At 38.2% G+C, this 20,049-nt stretch overlaps 1 non-coding gene across 1 annotated transcript; it reads left to right on the top strand.

The window, feature by feature from the left end:
- The first annotated feature begins 882 nt into the window (after positions 1–882).
- LOC132666181 (U6 spliceosomal RNA) lies at positions 883–986 on the top strand. The gene has a single exon (XR_009604546.1). It is a non-coding gene; the product is annotated as a U6 spliceosomal RNA (small nuclear RNA).
- The last annotated feature ends 19,063 nt before the right edge of the window (positions 987–20,049 follow it).

Genomic DNA, 20,049 nt, shown 5'->3' with positions numbered 1-20,049 from the left:
ATGTCATTTTTGCATAGCCTGTAAAAAAAACAAAATGGCCAAAAGTGATGATTTCCAATTCATGTAATAATTCATCATCCTATAACTTCACCAAAAAAATGTAATAAAACATGATATTCTTGGTAACAGTAGTATGTCTGAGATTCTAATTATAATAAAATACAGAGAAATCCAAGGCAATTTCTTCCTAAAACTGTAATTAGTATAAAAGAGCATAAAGTCTTGGAACAACAAAAACACATTTGTATTAAGAAGATCATTCTTGGCCATTACTAGAAAATTGTGAATTCGTGAAAAGCCACATGTATATAAATTGTTAGCACAATTATTATACTCTTCTCCCCACATGAAATATGATAATGTCAACATTACCAGCAATAATAAATTAAAGAGTGTGCATGTGAATTCATTTAACGATTTTACTACATCTTCTGTGCAGATGGGCTGCAGTCTAGATTAAAGTAAAGATTTGTGAGATTCAAGAATTGCGGAAATGAATCATTACAAATACAACACAGTCTTCCTGCTTATGGGTTCTCCCATCAGCAAAATGTCATTCTCCTTCTAACATAATACGTAATTCCACAACTTCCCAAGAGCATATATGGCATCCTGGGAACCTATTCAGCCCTCAGTATGCACAAGTAAAAGTCCTTGTATGCGCCTTTAGTATGCAACTCTCAAGGTCCAAAAGCGCAAGTGTCAGAGAGAAGAGAAAGGTCCTATCAGAGACCAGAGAAAGGGGCCTTCTGCATCCGTAGTTATGGACGCCAGCCATACTTTGTCCCTGGATTCCATTTAATTCATTACATAATACATAAAAGACACTATACGGAAATACAACTGTTTTCAAATGAAAGTCCACTTAAATTCATTTTCTGAGTGCTCACTTCAGCAGCACATATACTAAAATTGGAACGATACAGAGATTAGCATGGCCCCTGCGCAAGGATGACACGCAAATTTGTGAAGCGTTCCATATTTTTTATTCATGTTTGAGGCGTCTGGGTGGCTCAGTTGGTTGGACATCCGACCCTTGATTTTGGCTTAGGTCATGATCTCATGGTTCATGATTTGAGCTCTAAGTCTTGCTCTGTGCTGACAGTGTGGAGCCTTCTTGGGATTCTCTCTCTCCCTCTCTTTCTGCTTCTCCCTCACGCACACGTGCATACTCTCTCAAATAAATAAACTTTTTTTTAATTTTTTTTTAACGTTTATTTATTTTTGAGACAGAGAGAGACAGAGCATGAACAGGGGAGGAGCAGAGAGAGAGGGAGACACAGAATCTGAAACAGGCTCCAGGCTCTGAGCTGTCAGCACAGAGCCCAATGCGGGGCTCGAACTCATAGATGGTGAGATCATGACCTGAGCTGAAGTCTGACACTCAACCGACCAAGCCACCCAGGCACCCCTAAACTTTTAAAAAATATATTTAAAAAATAATAAAATAAAATATTCATGTTTCATGGTCAGATTCTCCCATTAAAGTCAAGAACAAGATAAGAATATCTGCTATCATCACATTTGACAATGTCTTACTAGACAAGAAAAAGAAACTGTAAGGATTAGAAAAAAGTAAAAGATCCTTTTTTGCTGATGGTATGATTATTTACATAGACTGTATAGCTCTCTGAGTAAACTACTGGGATTAGTAAGAGAATTCAGAGTTACTAGATATTACTAACACCAATAAATATCTTCTTGATATACCAGTGATTATGAAATTAATAGAAAAAAGATCTCATTCACGATGGTAATAAAATAAGAAATTTGGAAATAAATGTAATCAAAATATGTTTAAGACCATTATCTAGGAAATTCCAAGTTATTGTTTGAAAGCATAAAAGAAGATTTGAACAAATGAAGAACTATACCATGTCTGTGAATATGAGAAAGGTGTCAGTTCTTCCTAAGTTAAACCACGGTTTTGGTGCGTTTACAATAAAAATCCCCAGGCGCCTGGTGGCTCAGTTGGCTAAGTGTCCGACTTGGGCTCAGGTCATGATCTAGTGGTCCTTGAGTTCAAGCCCCATGTCTGGCTCTGTGCTGACAGCTTGGAGCCTGGAGCCTGCTTCGGATTTTGTGTCTCCCTCTCTCTCCGCTCCTCCCCTGCTCACGTTGTCTCTCTCTCTCAGAAATAAATAGACATTAAAAAACATTTTTTTAAAATCCCAATAAAGTGATTTGTGCCACATGATAAGCTGATCTAAAAATTCATGTGACACACAAAAATAAATTCAAAATGGATGAAAGACCTAAATGTGAGATCGGAAACCATCAGAATCCTACAGGAGAAAACAGGCAGCAACCTCTTTGACCTCAGCCACAGCAACTTCTTACTTGACATGTCTCCAAAGGCAAAAATGAACTATTGGGACCTCATCAAGATTAAAAGCTTCTGCACAGCAAAGGATACAATCAACAAAACTAAAAGGCAACCAACGGAATGGGAGAAGGCATTTGCAAATGACATATAAGATAAAGGATTAGTATCAAAAATCTGTAAAGAACTTACCAAACTCAGCACCCGAAAAACAAACAATCCAGATGTGAAGAAATAGGCAGAAGACACGAATTGACACTTTTTCAAAGAAGACATCCATATGGCAAACAGACATATGAAAAGATGCTCAATATCACTCATCATCAGGGAAATACAAATCAAAACCACAATGAGATACCACCTCACACTGGTCAGAGTGACTAAAACTAACAACTCAGGAAACACCAGGTGTTGGCGAAGATATGGAGAAAGGGGAACCTTCTTGCATTGTTGGTGGGAATGAAAACTGGTGTATCCACTCTGGAAAACAGTGTGGAGATTCCTCAAAAAATTAAAAATAGAACTACCCTATGACCCAGCAATTGCACTACTAGGAATTTATCCAAAGGATACAGGAGAGCTGATTCAAAGGGACACATGCACCCCAGTGTTTGTAACAGTGCTATCAACAATAGCCAAATTAAGGAAAGAGCCCAAATGTGCATCAACTGATGAATAGATTAAGAATATGTGGGGTGTGTATGTGTGGGGTATGTATGTGTGTGTGTATGTGTATATATATATATACACATACACACACACATACATACACAATGGAGTACTACTTAGCAATGAAAAAAGAATGAAATCTTGGCATTTGCAATAATGTGAATGGAACTGGAGGATATTATGCTAACCAAAATAAGTCAGTAAGAGAAAGATCTCATGATTTCACTCATATGTGGAATCTGAGAAAGATAACAGATGATTATAGGGGAAGGAAAGATATAAATAGAAAGGGAGGCCAACCATAAGAGACTCTTAAATACAGAGAACAAACTGATGGTTGATGAGGGTGAGGAAAATGAATAATGAGCATTAAGGAGGGTGCTTGTTGGGATGAACACTGGGTGTTGTATGTAAGTGATGAATCACTGGAATCTATTCCTGAAGCTAAGACTATACTGTATGTTAACTAACTTAAGAATAAATTTTTTTAAAACAATAAAGGAAAAAAAATAAAAATTCATATGAAAGAGTCAAAGGCCAAGAACAGTAAAATAAATTTGGATGAATACTTGCCCTACTCAGTATTGGAACTTCTATAAAGCTATAGTGATTAAGACAGTGTGGGATCAGACAGATAAAAAAGTAGAAGAGTGGCACCAGAAAAGAAGGCTCAGAAGTGGACCCACATGTAAATGGAAATTTATAGCATAATATGTCAATGGAAAATGGTGGACTGTTCAGCAAATGATGCTGATGCAATTAGTTATCTGTAGGAAACAAAATTAGATGTCTTCCTCGCTGAATACACACAAAAATATGTATTAAATATGTAAATATTAAAAGAAAAACTAAAATATTTTAAAAGTAAAAAAATTCATTTTCTGAGAATTTTTGAGGATTTCAAGGCAGCTTGTATTTTTTTTTTTTGGTCAAATTTTTATTTAAATTCTAGTTAGTTAACATACAGTGCAACATTGGTTTCAGGAACAGAATTCAGTGACTCATCACTTACATAGAGTACCCAGTGCTCATCACAACAAGCGCTCTCCTTAGTACCCATCAACCATCTCGTCCATCTCCCACCTACCTGCCTCCATCAACCCTCAGTTTGTTCTCTATCATTAAGAGTCTTTTATCCTTTGTTTCCCTCTGTCTTCCCCCTTCATATGTTCATCTGTTTTGTTTCTTAAATTCCATATATGAGTGAAATCATATGGTTCAAGGCAACTTTTTAAAGAATTAGATATAGTGATACTTTTTAATAACTAGACACCCCCTCAGCTAAAGATCTGTGCAGTGGCTTCCCATCACCTGCCCCATACATTCTGACTTCCTGAAATAGCACATAAGACCTTAGTGTCCTGACCACTCTATGCCTCCCTCCTGCCACCCACACCGTGCCCCCTCCCTACCCAATGCCTCCCCCAGAGAATTTTCAACATCTCAAACAAGTACAAAATCACATAAGGGACTCCTTTATCGACATCTCCCTATATTCATTTAGCAAGCATCTATTTCACACCTTCCGCATGGGTGGCTCTCAGGATAAAATGTTGAACAAAACATTGTTCCTATCCAAGAAGCTCATAATCTGGTAGACTGCTATCGGATGTTGCAGAGTTTCTCTAAATCTTAGGAAGGAAATAAGACTCACACCACCTTTCTAACTGCCAAGAAGAAGGAGTTATAAGCCTGAATGACAGGATAGGGTAATACTGATAGCCAAACTTCCAATTTGGGAAGCGGCTTCAAAGTTCCAATTACATCCAAACGTGGGCCAACTTAGACTGGTTACCCAGAGAAGATAGGAGAGATAGGAGAGAGAGCTGGCCTTAGAAGTGCAGAGTGGAACTCAAGGGACCATGATGAGAAAGATGATCAGGCCTTGGGAGGGCGCTGGTAGGATCAGAGAAAGCGAAGACTCCTAACCTTCTGGGGACCCAGAAGGCTGGGCAGAAGGCAGTGGTTGATTTAAGCTCACCAGGAAACAGTTCAGGATGTGGGGTGTGAAGAAAGACCAAAATTTAGCACTTCAGAAACCTGGAAGGGCTAAGGACTTCTGCCCTTTGGCAGAGAGCAACCATAAGAATTTGTAGAGCCAGAGTAGAACAAAAGTAATTTGGCCAATTCCTCAGTGGATCTAAGGAAGGGAAAACCAGACTGTGAAAGACTCAGTACCTAGCTCTCACCGTTGACCAAGATTTCTCATCAATGTACAGAAGGAAGGTGAGGGAGGCGAGGTCTCCAATGAATAGCATCTGTGTCTCTCATTTTCTCAAAGCTACATTAATTAGGCCCTTGTTAGTTCTCATGACACCTATGTGGTATTATGATCTCCATTCTACAAATGAAGAGACTTGAGAACCAGAGAAATTGTGCTCAATATCCACATAATTACTGTGTGTTGGAGCCACAATTCCAAAACCAGTACTTTTAATCACTGTGCTATGTTGCCTCTCTGAGTCATTTACTTGGTCCCAGGTGTCATGAGAATTAGAGCTCTACTGGACACCATTAAGGTAAAGACAAGTTACGCATAAGGTAGTAAGGAGTGCTGGTCACCTCAGCGATTTCCAGGTTGACATCATACCAACTTGCCTTTAGAATTAAAATAAGCCACCAGGTGCTAGAGTCGTATGGGGGAAAAAATAGCTAAAAAGTATCAACACTGTCCGATCAAAAAACAACATCAACAGTCAGATAAATGCACATCTGGTTTGTGCTATGGAGCAGTCATTGCAAAACATAAATAATTTCTCTTGAAACCAAAATACAGGATCAAAATTAATGAAAAAGAAAAAAAGCCATTCCATTTTAGAAGTCAGTGATACAAGGTGGTTACACGTGGAAGGGACTAATTTCTGTCCATCGCTAGAAGGTGTTGGTGGTTATTTTAAGTCTTTGCCATGCCACCTAGACATGCTTGCACAGAGGCAGGGCCTGAAGAAGAAATGTTCATGCCTCAGCAGAGGCAGAGTATAGGGACCTGCCAACTGAAACTTGGTGTACTGAATAAAAATATTTACAGCACCACTTTATGAAATGACCCATTTTCAAGGCATCAACTGCTTTATGCAATACCCTATCATGCTAAAATGTTCTCTTCTGAGTCCACATATAGAGGAAGTTGAAATATGTTCTTATGAATATCGACATGATTAGAACAGCTATTTGTTACTAAATCTAAAAACGTACTTTAAGGGGCGTGGGATTAAGGATGCTGCAAATTGAAATTTTGAATGTGTCTATTTCATATGGTGAACAAGACCTCTGAAAGCTTTATTTTCTATTTCTTTTATGCCAGTAGAAAGATATGTATGCTCTGCAATTTCAGGATAATGTTTTTGCTTTGCTGCTTAGTGATATAATGGAAAGAGTGCACGGCTGAAAATTTGTCTCCACAGTGCATCTAGAATACTAATACCCCAGTTATCATAGAACTTCATTTATTTAGAAAGATGAGGCAGGTCCCTCTGTTTTTCTTCTTTATTCATTCATTTAGTTCAGTAAATGCTATACGTAAGGGAAAGGAATGTAAATGTTCCACTAGACCGATTTCTCAACCTCAGCACTATTGACATTTTAGACCAGATAATTCACGTGATGGGGACTGTCCTTCGCATCGCAAGGTGTTTAGCAGCATCCCTGGACTCTACTTACAAGATGTCAGTAATACCCATCCTCCCAAATGTGGCAACCAAAAATGTCTTCAGATGTTGCCAAGTGTCTGCTATGGAGCAAAGTCGCCCCCATTGACAATGATGCATTCTCCAAGCCCAATGGGCAGGCATGATTGAGCTCTGATTTTCCCGCTGTGCCGTCAACAGCCATCTTTTTTTCACCAGAAGCCACTGTGTTTGTGGATGAGTTCTGCTTAGATAAGGAGAGTTCTCAAATGCAGTAAATTGGAGGTTCCACTCTCACATGGGTGAGAAAAATGACCAGGGCCAGTTAGTTATATACCGGAGAGTTTCCTCCTCTAATATTTAAGTACAATTTTGTTTTTGTTTTTTAACAAAACACCACCTTTGCTTCACCACCTTTAACACATCTAGTAATGTTGTCAAGGAGACAACCACCAACTAGCAGATAACAGCTGCGCCAAGATAATTTGACCTTGGTTGCTGTCTGTTGTTCCTGTGCACACACACGGTGGACCTTGCAGCCTCCTTAAATCAGGGCTGGCTGCATGATTATTGTATCCAAATAAGAAACTCACAGATTCTAATCTCCTGATCTTACCTGGTTTAAAACCAAAAAGACACATTTCATTTGTTTCACCAGATCAAATAAAGAGGGAGTCTGGCAATAGCGATAAACCCCAGAGATCAGCTAAATTATGTCCCAACTTGACATTTATATGAGCACACGCCTCTCAATCTCCGGAGGTGATTAGATTAAGTGTATTTTAGCATTCGCTTCAGGCACGCACATCCTTAGAGATTCAAGGACAGGGGTGGATTGTGACTAATACCATCACTGCTTTTATTCAAATGTTTTGTGTTGCCAATATGCTGCCTAAAACGTTACTTAGGATCGAGAACCGCATTTCAACAAAGCACATACAAAAGCTTCTTACATTTCGGGATTAAGGTTTTCATACCCGCTTTAGCTCAGACCCTGAGCAAATATTTCTGCCGTTGAGACATGTGATCATGGTTTCTTATCTGGGCATCATCCCACATGGGGGATACGTTACCTCCAGAGACTGGAATCATTTTGCTCAGAAATTTTGATTTACTTCATTAACTCCAGAAACCTCAGGAGAGGCGGTGAGACTGAGCACTGGAATGCAGGCTGGTGGCAGTGAGTCTCCCGGGGGCATGGGAGAGCAGTGAAAGACGCTTCCCTACCTCTGCTCTATGTTAAAAATAAAAACAGAAACACTAATGCCCATAAAATTCAGAATTACAGCTGAAATGCCAAGTCACCAACAGCTAGTCAAAACCCACTTCTTTGTCCTGGTACCAGTTAAAATCTCATTGATTGCATCCAGGGGATACCACATTTGTCATTCTTAAAAGGAAAATGAGCAGTCACAAGGGATTTCAGATTTCAGACCTGATAGTTTAAGGATAGTAAAATACATCTCAAAATGCACTATTTATTGACATGGAAAAGAAGGAAAATATTGTAGTCTTTATTTTTATGTATATATAAATTATTCAATTCCTTCAATCCAAAAGACATTTCAGTCTTGGCCAAAAAAAAAAAAAAAAAAAAGATTCTGAGCAGCAGTTTAATGTTATAAATTTTTAAATATTTTATCTATCACTGGTCGAATAAAGCAAACTTTTTCAATTGTAGAAATTTATGTTGTTTCTCTTGCTTCCCTGCCTTCTGCTTTGCTCTCAATGTATTATTTAATCTATAAATATTATGACTATTTATCCTCTATTTTTGCAGGCCGATGGCAATATTCTACCCTGTTATCATTGTGTCAGACCCTACCTCAGAACAAGGGGCCTAATTTGAGTGTCCAAAAATAGCTACACGTGTCTCATAGACACCAAACACAAAATCCTTTGGAAAGACAAGTCCCTCTCATCATGGCCAAACTTCCAACATCCCATCACATAGAATCATCTGTGGCAATAGAAAGTCCAGAAGTCATTTTCTTTTTTTGCCTATACTTACCCTCACTTCAAGCCACAAAGAATTACAGGTAACTTACAAAAGTATATACATTACAAAAGAATAAACTAGGTGAAAGAATCAAGGAAGAGGTAAATGAGAACAGGAAGTTGATAAAGCCCAGAAGTAAGATCAGAATGCAGAGATGCACAGCATGGGACCCTGTCTGGTTGCAAGAGGTGAGCCCTGAGCTTGACTTCAAACTTCCTAGTGACCATATCAATGACAGAAAGATGACTAGTTGTGAGATCACAAGCAAACTGTTCAATAACAGTTCTATTGGAAGTCAAGTCCTGAGGTTATCACTCTGAGGACTCCTCCTAAGAAGTCTTATCAGACTGGGGCCTCAACCGCACCTGGATTCATTTTTTTCATCTTCTTAACCCTTCTCAAGGCAACACCTAATCCTCCCCAAAGAGGACATAGTTGGTTCTCATTGTTAAAAACAATCACTAGGGAGGAAAACTTGGACACAACATCCAATGACTCACAGCTCTGCAAATACTCCTTGCTCCTTCTTTCTTACAGGTATATTACATCCCTTGTCTCCTTTCTACAGCCAGCTCCCTAACCCTCCTTTCACATGGATGAAGACAATCCTACTTTCTGAAAATTGTATGTGTATATAACCTTGGCACATCAGCCCCAAGAATCAATAAACCTTCATATTAGAATCCACGGTGCTTTAAAAACATATTTTACTCTAAAATATGCCCTACAAACTTACATGGAAAACTGTGGAAAATCTGTATTGTGTGTGTATAACTTTCTGTAATATATATGTGCTACCTAAAATCATTTGCCCCCAGTAAAACCTTTTTGTGGGGGGGAGAGAAAATATTATGGAAAAGAACAGGCAGCAGAGAATGATATGAATATTACATGCTCTTGTACAGAATGTCTTCAAAGGAGAGGAGCCTTGCCAGCGTAACTGAGTAATGATCTTTGAACACAGCATTAAAGTCATAGCATGAAGGAAGGGAGATAAAATATTTAATGACATCTTAATATTCCCAGTCTTGCAAAAAGCCAAGAACTGGTCACAGTTTATCAATGGTCATACATTTTAATATCATTAGACAACAATTTTCTCAATCAGAGTATTAGAGCTACCAAAAGCATAGGGTGGTAGAAAGCAAGGGAAACAAAGTGAGCTATAAACTGCTTGGAAATCCTGTCTTTTTCAGTTGACTTTTAATATGAATGTGGAAACTGGGCTCGACAATGAATTGGCTCACTTGGCTAACAGCTTGGCCAGAACCTCAATAACTATTGAGCATGTTTCTATGAAATAGCCTTTGTCGAATCATATTGAGGACAAGTCCTCAAAAACCCCACTTGACTCCTGGGACACGAGTGTGGTCAGAAGTCATTGTAACATCTGGTATCATTGTCCCCAAATCTTCCAGTTCTCCCTGTATGCTTCAGTTCCAGGAGAATAATACATCGAGAGCTTTGCACCAGGCAAGCAGATGCCTGATGAAGAGGGGATGAAGAGGAAGAGAAGGCAGGGAAACCTGTTTCATCATAAAGAGAAAAGCAGACAGGCATGAAAAAACAAAAGCGGGGAAACAGAAAGCAGACTGTGGAAGGTAATTTACTGAGTCACCAAAATGCCTCAGTGCATTTTCCTCTCCTCTACTCTACCACCCCCTTCAAGTAGCAATGTCCTGACTATTTTCTTGCCACAGAAACTTATGACACAAAACAGAAGCTATGTAAAGCAAATGGCTCTTCTGTCTTTCAAAGAAGCCCAAGCTAATAAAAAAGCAATTTTTTTTAAGGTACAAAATGCATTAGTCAGCTAGGACTACTATAAAAAAGTACCACAGATTGGGGGCCCTAAATAACAGACCCACAGGTCTAGGAGCTTGAAATTCAAATTTAAGGTGTCAACAGGCAGGGTTGATTTCTTCTAAAGCCTCTCCTTGGCTTGTAGATGGCTGTCTTCTCCTCCCTCCACCTTCACATGGTCTTCCTTCTGTGTGTGTGTGTGTGTGTGTGTGTGTGTGTGTCCTAATCTCTTCTTATAAAGACTTCAGTCGCATTGCATTAGAGCCCACCCTAATGGCCTCATTTCAACTTGATTACCTCCTTAAAGGCCTGACCTCCAAATACAGTCACATTCTTAAGTACTGCAGGTTAGGACTTCAACATAGGAATTAAAGGGGACTCTACTCAGCTCAAACAGAGAGATATATATTTTGAGTTCTAGAGGGAGAGGTGTGTGAGTCTGGTGGGCAGTAAGGTGATAAGACTTAGAAGGAGTCTCTCTGTGGGACAATTAGGAAGGACAGACTTAAACCCAGAGATCCCTCAACCTCTTTCAGAATTCCTCTGCTGTAAGCACCACACTCAAGGAACAGAACCTCTGAATCTGAAGATCAAGACACCAAGAGTTTCTCTGGAGGAACAGACTGGTGGCCAATGACCAGATGGTCTTCCCTGATGTCTAGGCTCCAAGTCCCAAATCCCCTGCAAAATTCAGGGCTGGGAGCCTACAGAGAGGCTTAGTAATGGCCAATATTGAATTTCCAGACAGTCCTGTGGAATAGGGGCTCAGGGACAGATTTATATCCATTTAAAGCAAATACAGAATGTGATATTTCTTGTTGTTTATGGACTGAGTTCATACCTTCTGGAATTAGGTCAAGATATATACTATAAAGCCTGAGAAAGAATTAAACAACAGAGAAACCAGTCCTTATCTATACAGTAAGCCAATCAAGGTAACCAAAACAGCACCAGACGCAGTGCAGAGCTCAAACTAAGAGGTCTCGGGGTACAAAGCAATTTATTTGGACTTAAGAGGCAAGAGTAAGTCAGATATCCTGACCTACTCCAACAACACATTGAGCTCCTCCATGAATGATATTAATAGTAGTTAACAGGTGCTAGGAGTTACCACATGGTCAGTCTTCCCAACCCATCCAATCATGCCAATAATCCCATTTCAATTTAAAATCCTTCCTGATCTCCTATATACCTTAATATTTTAGCACTCTAAATGATTTTATAGATCTTTTGTTTACTCAGTCCTCCTATTTAAATGATAAACTTCATGACAGCAAGATCTGTTTGGTAACTCCTTTGGACATCCTCACAGTGCTTAGGGAAATTTCACTTAATCATGGGCCACAGTTATGACTGGGGAGTCTGTTTTTCCCTCCCTCTATAAGCATTAAAAAGAATCCATAAATCCCTACATCCCTTTGTGCCCTTGAGACGGAATGGGCAATCTGAATGAAATCTCCCTGTTTTTCCATTTAACACAGGTTAAGAGTGTTTTCAGAAAAATTTTCTGGCAGGTAGCTAAGTTCTAGAATGACCAGTGAGAGGGGAAAAAAAATAGGTCCAGCATTAAGAAAAACAAAAGAAACAAAAGGAGAGGCAAATTGCAGAGAAAAAAGTATGAGAACATGGTTAATTGGGTTTAGGATAATATTAGCACTTGAAATCCTTACTCTACCCCATTTACTCTAGCCAAATATATGCCTTTTCCAAGAAAAAGTTCTGGAAGTTCTGAACCATTAGTAAATAGAACAAAAAAAAAAAAGCAGATAGGAGATCATATTGCCCCCTCTATTCCAAATAAGGTTTATAATATAGAACAGAGGTACACACCTGCAGACAAGTGGACTGTGTAATGTGTAATCTAATCTCTAAATTAGATCCTCCTTCTCTACTCTGGGATGACTGAGTGCCCGTCGGTTCCTCTGATAGATGCCAGACCTTTGCCACTAAGCTTGCTTCAGGTCAAGAGCAATCAGGAACGTGTGTCCTCTGAGAGCAGCTCACCAATCAGGGAGGTTTTTCCTCTCCAAAGTGGAGAGTAGACAGAGGCTACTGAGTATCGTGCTAGTGAGTATGACTGACCATGGAAGAAAACATCAGAAGTGAAAAAGGGTTCTTCCTTTAATGGATATGTTGAGCAAAAGCTTCCAAGATCTCAGTGGACCATCTCACTGACAGATACAGAGAAAGAGATGCAGAAGGTTCCAGAGAGAAGTCTAGGGCTGGGACATGCATCTTGATGTCACAGTGTACAGTAGTGGCTGAAGTCATGCACGGATATGGGATTCCACAGAAAGAGGAGCCAGGGTGTGAGGAAAGGGAAGCTAGGAAGAGAGCCCTTAGAAATGCAAGCAAAGGGTAGAGCAAAGAGAAGCCAAGAAAGTGATGCAGAAAGAAGAAACTGAGAATGGTATTGCAAAAGCCAAGAACAGAAGAGCTGGAAGAAGAAAAGTCAGTACCAAGCTGTCAAGCAGCCCAAGTTTGGGTATGAGGTTTGGCAGATAGGTAGCCTTTGGGGCACCTCTGCCCTTCTGCAGAGTAGTTTTGAGAAGCTGGTAGTGAGAAGCCATACTGCAGTGAGATGACAAATGAATAGGAGGTGAGAAAGACCTGTTCTCTGCCCTCCAGGAGAGGAGAGCCCTACAGCAGTGGTTATCCATAATTAACCAGGCAATTACCAAAGGCACAGTCTTTTTTTTTTAATTTTAATGTTTTATTTATTTCTGAGAGAAAGAGAGAGAGACAGCATGATCGGGGGAGGGGCAGAGAGAGAGGGAGACACAGAATCCAAAGACAGGCTCCAGGCTCTGAGCTGTCAGCACAGAGCCTGACGCGGGGCTTGAACTCATGAACCACAAGATCATGACCTGAGCCGAAGCAAGATGCTCGACCGACTGAGCCACCCAGGCGCCCCCCCAAAAGGCACAGTCTTCATCTTAGACCCATGAATGTGCTCCCCAAAGGCCCCAAAAAATCATACAACAAACCTTATGTGCTTTGTGTATCTGTGTATTTTTCTAGGTTGAGATTTATAGCTTCCTAAAATCTAATTGCCCAATATTAGGAGACAAGAAAACAGATAGCTGAACAGAGATGGCTCAGGATTTTAAGCTCTTGTAAGGGCAAGTGTCTAGTCAAAGTCTGTCTTGGGGTCTTGGGGTCCAAGTGGAGTAGGACAAGAACTAAACCCAGAAGGCAACTCTTCCAGAAATGTTTATCCTCAGATACTTGGGAGACACTTGAGGGGTCAGTTGAGGAAATCTTGGTAAAGAACAGGAGAAACAAAAGCAAGTCAGAGAAAGCTGGAAAGCTAGAACTGCCATCCATTCATTTCACAAATATTTGATAAGTGCCTGTTATGTCCCGGGGGCACTGCTAAATCCTGGGGCTATAGCCTGAGGGAATTTGTCTTTAGAAAGTGAGAGATGGAAACTTGAGATTTCATGGGTGAAAACAATTCTTTTCACTACCTCTTGTTAGGTTTGTTCAATTATTTCATTCTTAAGTCAGAATGTTCACATTTGGACAAAAAAAGAAAAAAGAAAGAAAGAAAAATCATGCATGGTGAATTAACCTACCAAGCTGTCAAGATCAATCTCCAATTCATTCGTTTGAGTCTTGGGGGAAGAAGGGAAAATGCAGGATGACAATTAAAAAAAGAGAGAAAATTGATATGTTAAAACTTTGCATTTCAACTTTGAGCTGACATTGTGGTGAGACTCTTTCCAGCTGCTTTGTCTGGCCATGTCAAGAAGTGACCATGATTTATTGTGCCACCTCCACAATTTCAATGCGCTTGATCTCCCACCGGAAGCAGTGACAAGTAAGGTTAACTGCTGTGTGAAGAGACAGTATGAGTAATGCTTCATGAACAGAGCTGGCACCAATCTGCAGCACGAGGTGGTGGGGGGGGGGGGGGGAGGGATATTAGCCATTGGTCAAATCCCTTCCAAATAGCAACTTCCCTAATGCCCTAACACCTTTTGGAACAGTCGATCCTTGTACAGAAAAACACCCTGAATTGTGTTAGAGTCTGTTTCCCTGTCCTTATTCCCTCACAAACATGCAAACAGCCAACCTTGCTCACACTTGCATTTTGTATTGTTAGTGATTACTCACATTAAGTGTCCCTATATCATGCCAGCCCCGTCTGCGTGCTTTATAGTCTTTATTACTTCAGTCAGTCCTCATCTTGTCATTCCCTGTTATCATCCCCATACACAGAAGAGAAGAATGAGGCAGGTTAAGCAGAATGAGGTTATTAAGTAGCTCACCAAGGAGTAGGAAGCAAAGCCAGGATTTGAGCCCAGGTGGTCTAAATGTACAACCCCGCCACCCTACTCCTCCATGAGTCCATTCTTATTTACTTAATTCAGTCAACCTATTCTAATCCATATTTTCTCCTTAACCAAGCTTTCTATATTTCCAAAGGACTATTGCTTGCCACACTACTGAGGAAACTAGCACATGCATCACCACAGAAAATATTTTTTTATTCTTCCACGATTATAGTTTGTCTTGATGAATAGGCTCTAGATTGGAATTTTTATGCCTGCAAATATTCCATGAATGCTAATCACTTGCTCATATGTTTACACCTAATTTCCTCCAAATAAATGAAAGAGAGAAAAGAAAACTAACATTTTCTTAGAACACCTACTTCATTCTAAACATTGTGGTGAGTGCATGAAGCCTCACAGTGACCCCATGAGGTAAATGTAATTATCCTCATTTTATAAATTGAGACATGGGAGCTCAAGGAAGTTCAGGACACTTCCCCTGGTCTAATTATGTGAGAGGCATAAGTGGGCTCAAAGGCCCCTGTGATTCTCCTTCCCCAGGACTAGACACATGCTGTCTTGTGTATGTAACTCGGTGCCTCATATTTTGTTATTCATACAGATAAGGGGAAACCAATGGGAAAGAGATAGGCAGGAAGACAAGAGATTAAGGAGTAAGGTGAGAGTTGGCATCAGAGCTTAGGCACCCCAGAACACTGGAAAAATGGCTTCTCTGCATCCCAAGTTTTCTCAAGGTCTGTCTAAATTATTGTCAAAGACTTTAGATTACAAAATTGGCTGGACGGCAACCTTGAGATGTCACACAAAAGCTTCTTCTCTGGCAAAAAGCCAAACTCCTTCCATCTTCTGGCAAATGCACAGTACCTGTGTGAAGTGTTCTGCTTTCCAAAATGCCTGAGGACAAGGTCAAGGATGGGCTGCTACTGGGATCTCATCCCATACAGTGACTCAGCTGGTAGGGATTGGGTTCCTGGAGGAAAAGGTAGGGACCTAGCCTTCTCTCCTCATATGAATATCATCTTAATCTTATCTTCTCAACTCTTTGCCCTCATTGAAGAGTTTGTGAAAGTCAATTCATATCTCAATTCAAACTCTCTTTTGTCCAGAGGGCAAAAAATGCTGTTGTTGTTTTTGTCTAATCGAAGTACTGTGCTGTAACTGGATTTGTAACAGCAGAGTGTCAAAATGCCAAAAAATGTGTCAAAAATAACATTAAAAAAAAAAAAAAAAACAACTCAGGGGAGACATGTTATAGTCCTAAATGAGCATCTTTATTTCTCTTTGTTGAAATGTGTTAGTCTCTTCTCAAGGGTCTTAATAAACCTAAAAAAAAAAAAAAAAAAAAAAAAAAAAAAAAAAATACAACACTTAATGAATGCAATTTAAGGGCCAATTCAGCCCTTGATACTCCCATTCCTGTCAAAACATCTCTCACTTGTGTTTGTGAGTTCTCCTCTTTCAAGTCTTCCCATGCAATTTCTTCTTCAATGAAGGCTTGTTTTCCCAACATCCACAAGCTCCAAAGTATATGCATATTGCCATAAAGTTAGTCAACTAAAAATAATTAATTTCAATTTATTTTGTTTGTAATTGTTGAGGAAAACATCACAAAGTATTTCTTGACACACTACAGGTAACAGTCAAATTCATAGCAATCCCTTGTTGCCAAGGGTCTATATATTTAATTTAACAGGCTTTTCAACAGCATTCAAGAACATCTATAAGCAGGATGCTGGCCTCCCATGATATGGCTGAAAGAAGATAAGAATATTAAAATTTCAGAGGTTATTCAAATCATTCAAAGTATTATAGTGTCTTTCTGCATAACTTGAAGAGGAAGTATTTACTTGTCTCAAGATCCAGAGTGGAGGTTTTATCTAATGCCAGGAAGATCCTTGAATTTCTTGCTTCAACCCCTTTATTGGTCATCTACTGCTTAGTGACTGCTCAGTTTCCCCACTGCAGAGGCAAAGGCAAATGAATCAAAACCTAGGCAAAATAATTGGAAACTACATTGACCGATGACATAGCATAGCCATAATTATTCTACAAGAATTATTTTTATTCTAGGAGGAAAAGAGTATCTCTGCTAAGTTCAAGAACAGTAGAGGGTGATAAAACTTAGGACAGCTGGTGGCCATGCTTGCCATGATGTGAAGAACCTCTTTATAAACATGAAGTCAATAAAGGTAGCCAAGGGCCAAAACATGAAGAGCAATCTCACCGATAATAGTTGAATGCTTGGATCCAGCTGTACCTAAAGTCAGACCTATCCAAGTTCTTGGAAATCCTAGATTTCCAAGTTATATGAGCCCATACATTTCTTTTTGTGCTCATATTAGTTGGATTTTGCTTCTTTGCATACTTGAATAATAAGCCTGATAATTCCTATAGGTACAGAAAACTGTATTTCTTTCATAAGCCCAAGGCATCATGGTTCAATGTGGGTGGGTTTTTAATTTTTCTGTTGCTATTGCTGTGTTACAAAGATGTGGGGTGCTTATACCCGGATGATTCCCCCTCATCTCTTTGCTGGTAAATTTTCACTACCAAAGACCACAGATCACCTTCCCAACACTCGTTTGCTAGGTGCTCTGATACACCTATGGTGGGATTATAATCTAATGCAGTCTTTCTACCTAGCTAATTAGCAGTAGGGATCAAGAGTCTTTGATATTCATACCACTGGGATTATTCCAAAAATGCCAAGAAATCCTTTAATGGATCAAAAGTGAAAACTCACACACAATCTCCATAAGTGTCGAAAAGATATTTGAAAACTTCACTATCTGCTTTTTATTTTTTTAATATTAACAAAATAGGAAAAATGGATACTTCCTCAGCATGATACAATATGCCTCTCTCAACCCAAAAACCTCCATCATACTTAATGGAGAAAAACTATACATATTCTTAGTAAAATGAGAAATAAAATAAAGATGTTCATTATATCAACTTCTATTTAGCATTATTTTGGAGATATCAACCAAGACAACAAAATAAGAAAAAAAAATGAAGCATAAAAATGAGAAAAGAGGAAGTAAAATTATTATTATTTGAAGTGGTCTAACAATTTATCAGAGTGGTCAATAGACTCCATTACAAAACCATTATTAAAACTAAAAACAAGTCATAGTATGACTAGTGACAAAATTATTACATATATTTAATAGCCATTATAGATTTAATAGGCAACTACCAGCTATCTTATGAAATGGAAGAAAAGACTCCATTTGCAATAGCAAAAAAAAAAAAAAAAAAAAAAAAGATTCTAAAATACCTAGGAATAAATTTAGCAAGAAATGTGCAAAATCTACTTATATTAAACTTTAATGCTACTAATGAGGAAAAGGACAATAAACAAATGGAAAAACAACCATTTTCTAAAATAGAGAATATCAAATTATATAGATGTAATTTCTTCCCAAATTAAACAATGAATTTGAAAATACTATCGGATTAAGGGGGGGAAGCAGGCAAAGCAATTCGAATGTTTATATGGAAAATATAAATGGACAAGACTGTCAGAAAGAAAGAAAGAAAGAAAGAAAGAAAGAAAGAAAGAAAGAAAAAGAAAAAAAGAAATCTGAACGACAATAATAAAGAAGGGACACTAGCCATGCCAGGTATTGGCATATATCATAAAAATTTTTAAGTATAATTCATGAAAAACTAGGTCAATATAACAGAATAGAGAAATCAGAAATAGAACCAAATATATATAGGAATTTAATATATGATAATTCTGGCATTTTAAAATAATGAGGGAAAACATACAACAAATGGTATTGATTAGCTATTTTTTTAAAATTTAAGTTATATCTCTATCTTACACTTAACGCAAAAATAAATTTTAGATTCAGCAAAAATTTGTGTAAAATACAACTCATAAAAGTACCAAAGGACAATGGAATAGTATATTTAAAATCTCCAAGTAGAGAAAGGCTTTCTAAGTGTGTATGACAAAACTCAAGACCTTTAAAATAAAAAATATTAATACAGACAATCATACACATAAAACCCTTCTGGAAAAAGAACATTTCTGAATAGCAAAAACAAATAAATAACAAACACTGAAAAGATAATCTGAACCAAAAAGTACTTGCAAATAATATCACAACCAAAGACTTATAATTTCATCAATATAAAAATAATGCCCTCAAATTAACAAGGAAAAAACTAACCCAAAAGAAAGCACCTCCCAAAACACCCCACCCCCCAAAAGGAAATAATAAATGGCTATTTTAAAATGCTCAACCTCATTCAAAATAAAAGAAATTAAAATTATAAGGAAATAACATTTAGCCTCTTAATTGGCAAAGATCAAAACATTTTGTAATATATTGTGTAGATGGGGAGAATAAAAAAACAGACTCTTTTCTCATATTACTGGTAGAAACATAAATTGATACAACTCAATGGAAATACATTTTGTAAGACAGTAGTGCCCCCTTATCCATGATTTTGTCTTCAACAGTTTCAGTTACTCTCAGTCTGGAATCAAATGATCCTCCGCTAACATATGGTCAAGTCAATAGTAGCCTAACACTCCATCACAATGCCTACGTCATTCACCTCACTTCATCTCATCCCATAGGCATTTTATAAACTCACATCCTCACAAGAAGCAGGGTGAGTACAGTACAATAAGATATTTTGAAAGATACCACGTTCACATAACTTTTATTACAGCATATTGTTAAAATTGTTCTATGTATTATTAATTTTTGTTAATCTCTTACTGTGCCTAACTTATAAATTAAACTTTATCATAGATTCGCATGTATAGGAAAAAACACTGTACATAGATTTTGGTACTACCATCGGCATCCACTGGCGGTCTTCAAATTTATCCCCCCAGATAAGGGGAGACTACTGTATCTATCAAAATGTTAGATGTTTGTAACTTTCAACCAACCAACTCCTACTATCTTATATGGTAGAAAAGAAGGTCTACACAGTGATAGTCAATACGGTATTGTATATTGTAGAAACAGATTAGGATTCATGTAAATGTCCATCAACAGGAGACATATACTCAAATATTACACAGCTAATAAAAAGAAAAATGCATCTCTTTATATATGACATGAAACAATCTCCAGGATATATGTGCCCATAATATAATTTATCTGAAAGGAAAAGCAAGAAAATGAGGTGGCTGGGAGACAGAATGGAAAGGAGACTTGATTTCACTGCATGACCTTTTGTATCATTTGAATTTGTATCTTACACATATTTGTATTACTTATGAAAAATAATTTAATAATTTAAAAATTATTAAACTATTTTTAAATAACATATCTGTATGGTAACAGTAAGATCATT

This window comes from Panthera onca, chromosome D3 (assembly GCF_046562875.1).
Source record: "Panthera onca isolate mPanOnc1 chromosome D3, mPanOnc1 haplotype 2, whole genome shotgun sequence".
In the NCBI taxonomy this organism is placed as follows: domain Eukaryota; kingdom Metazoa; phylum Chordata; class Mammalia; order Carnivora; family Felidae; genus Panthera; species Panthera onca.
Note: the sequence above shows the minus strand (reverse complement) of the source record. Positions and strands in the feature narration are given on the sequence as shown.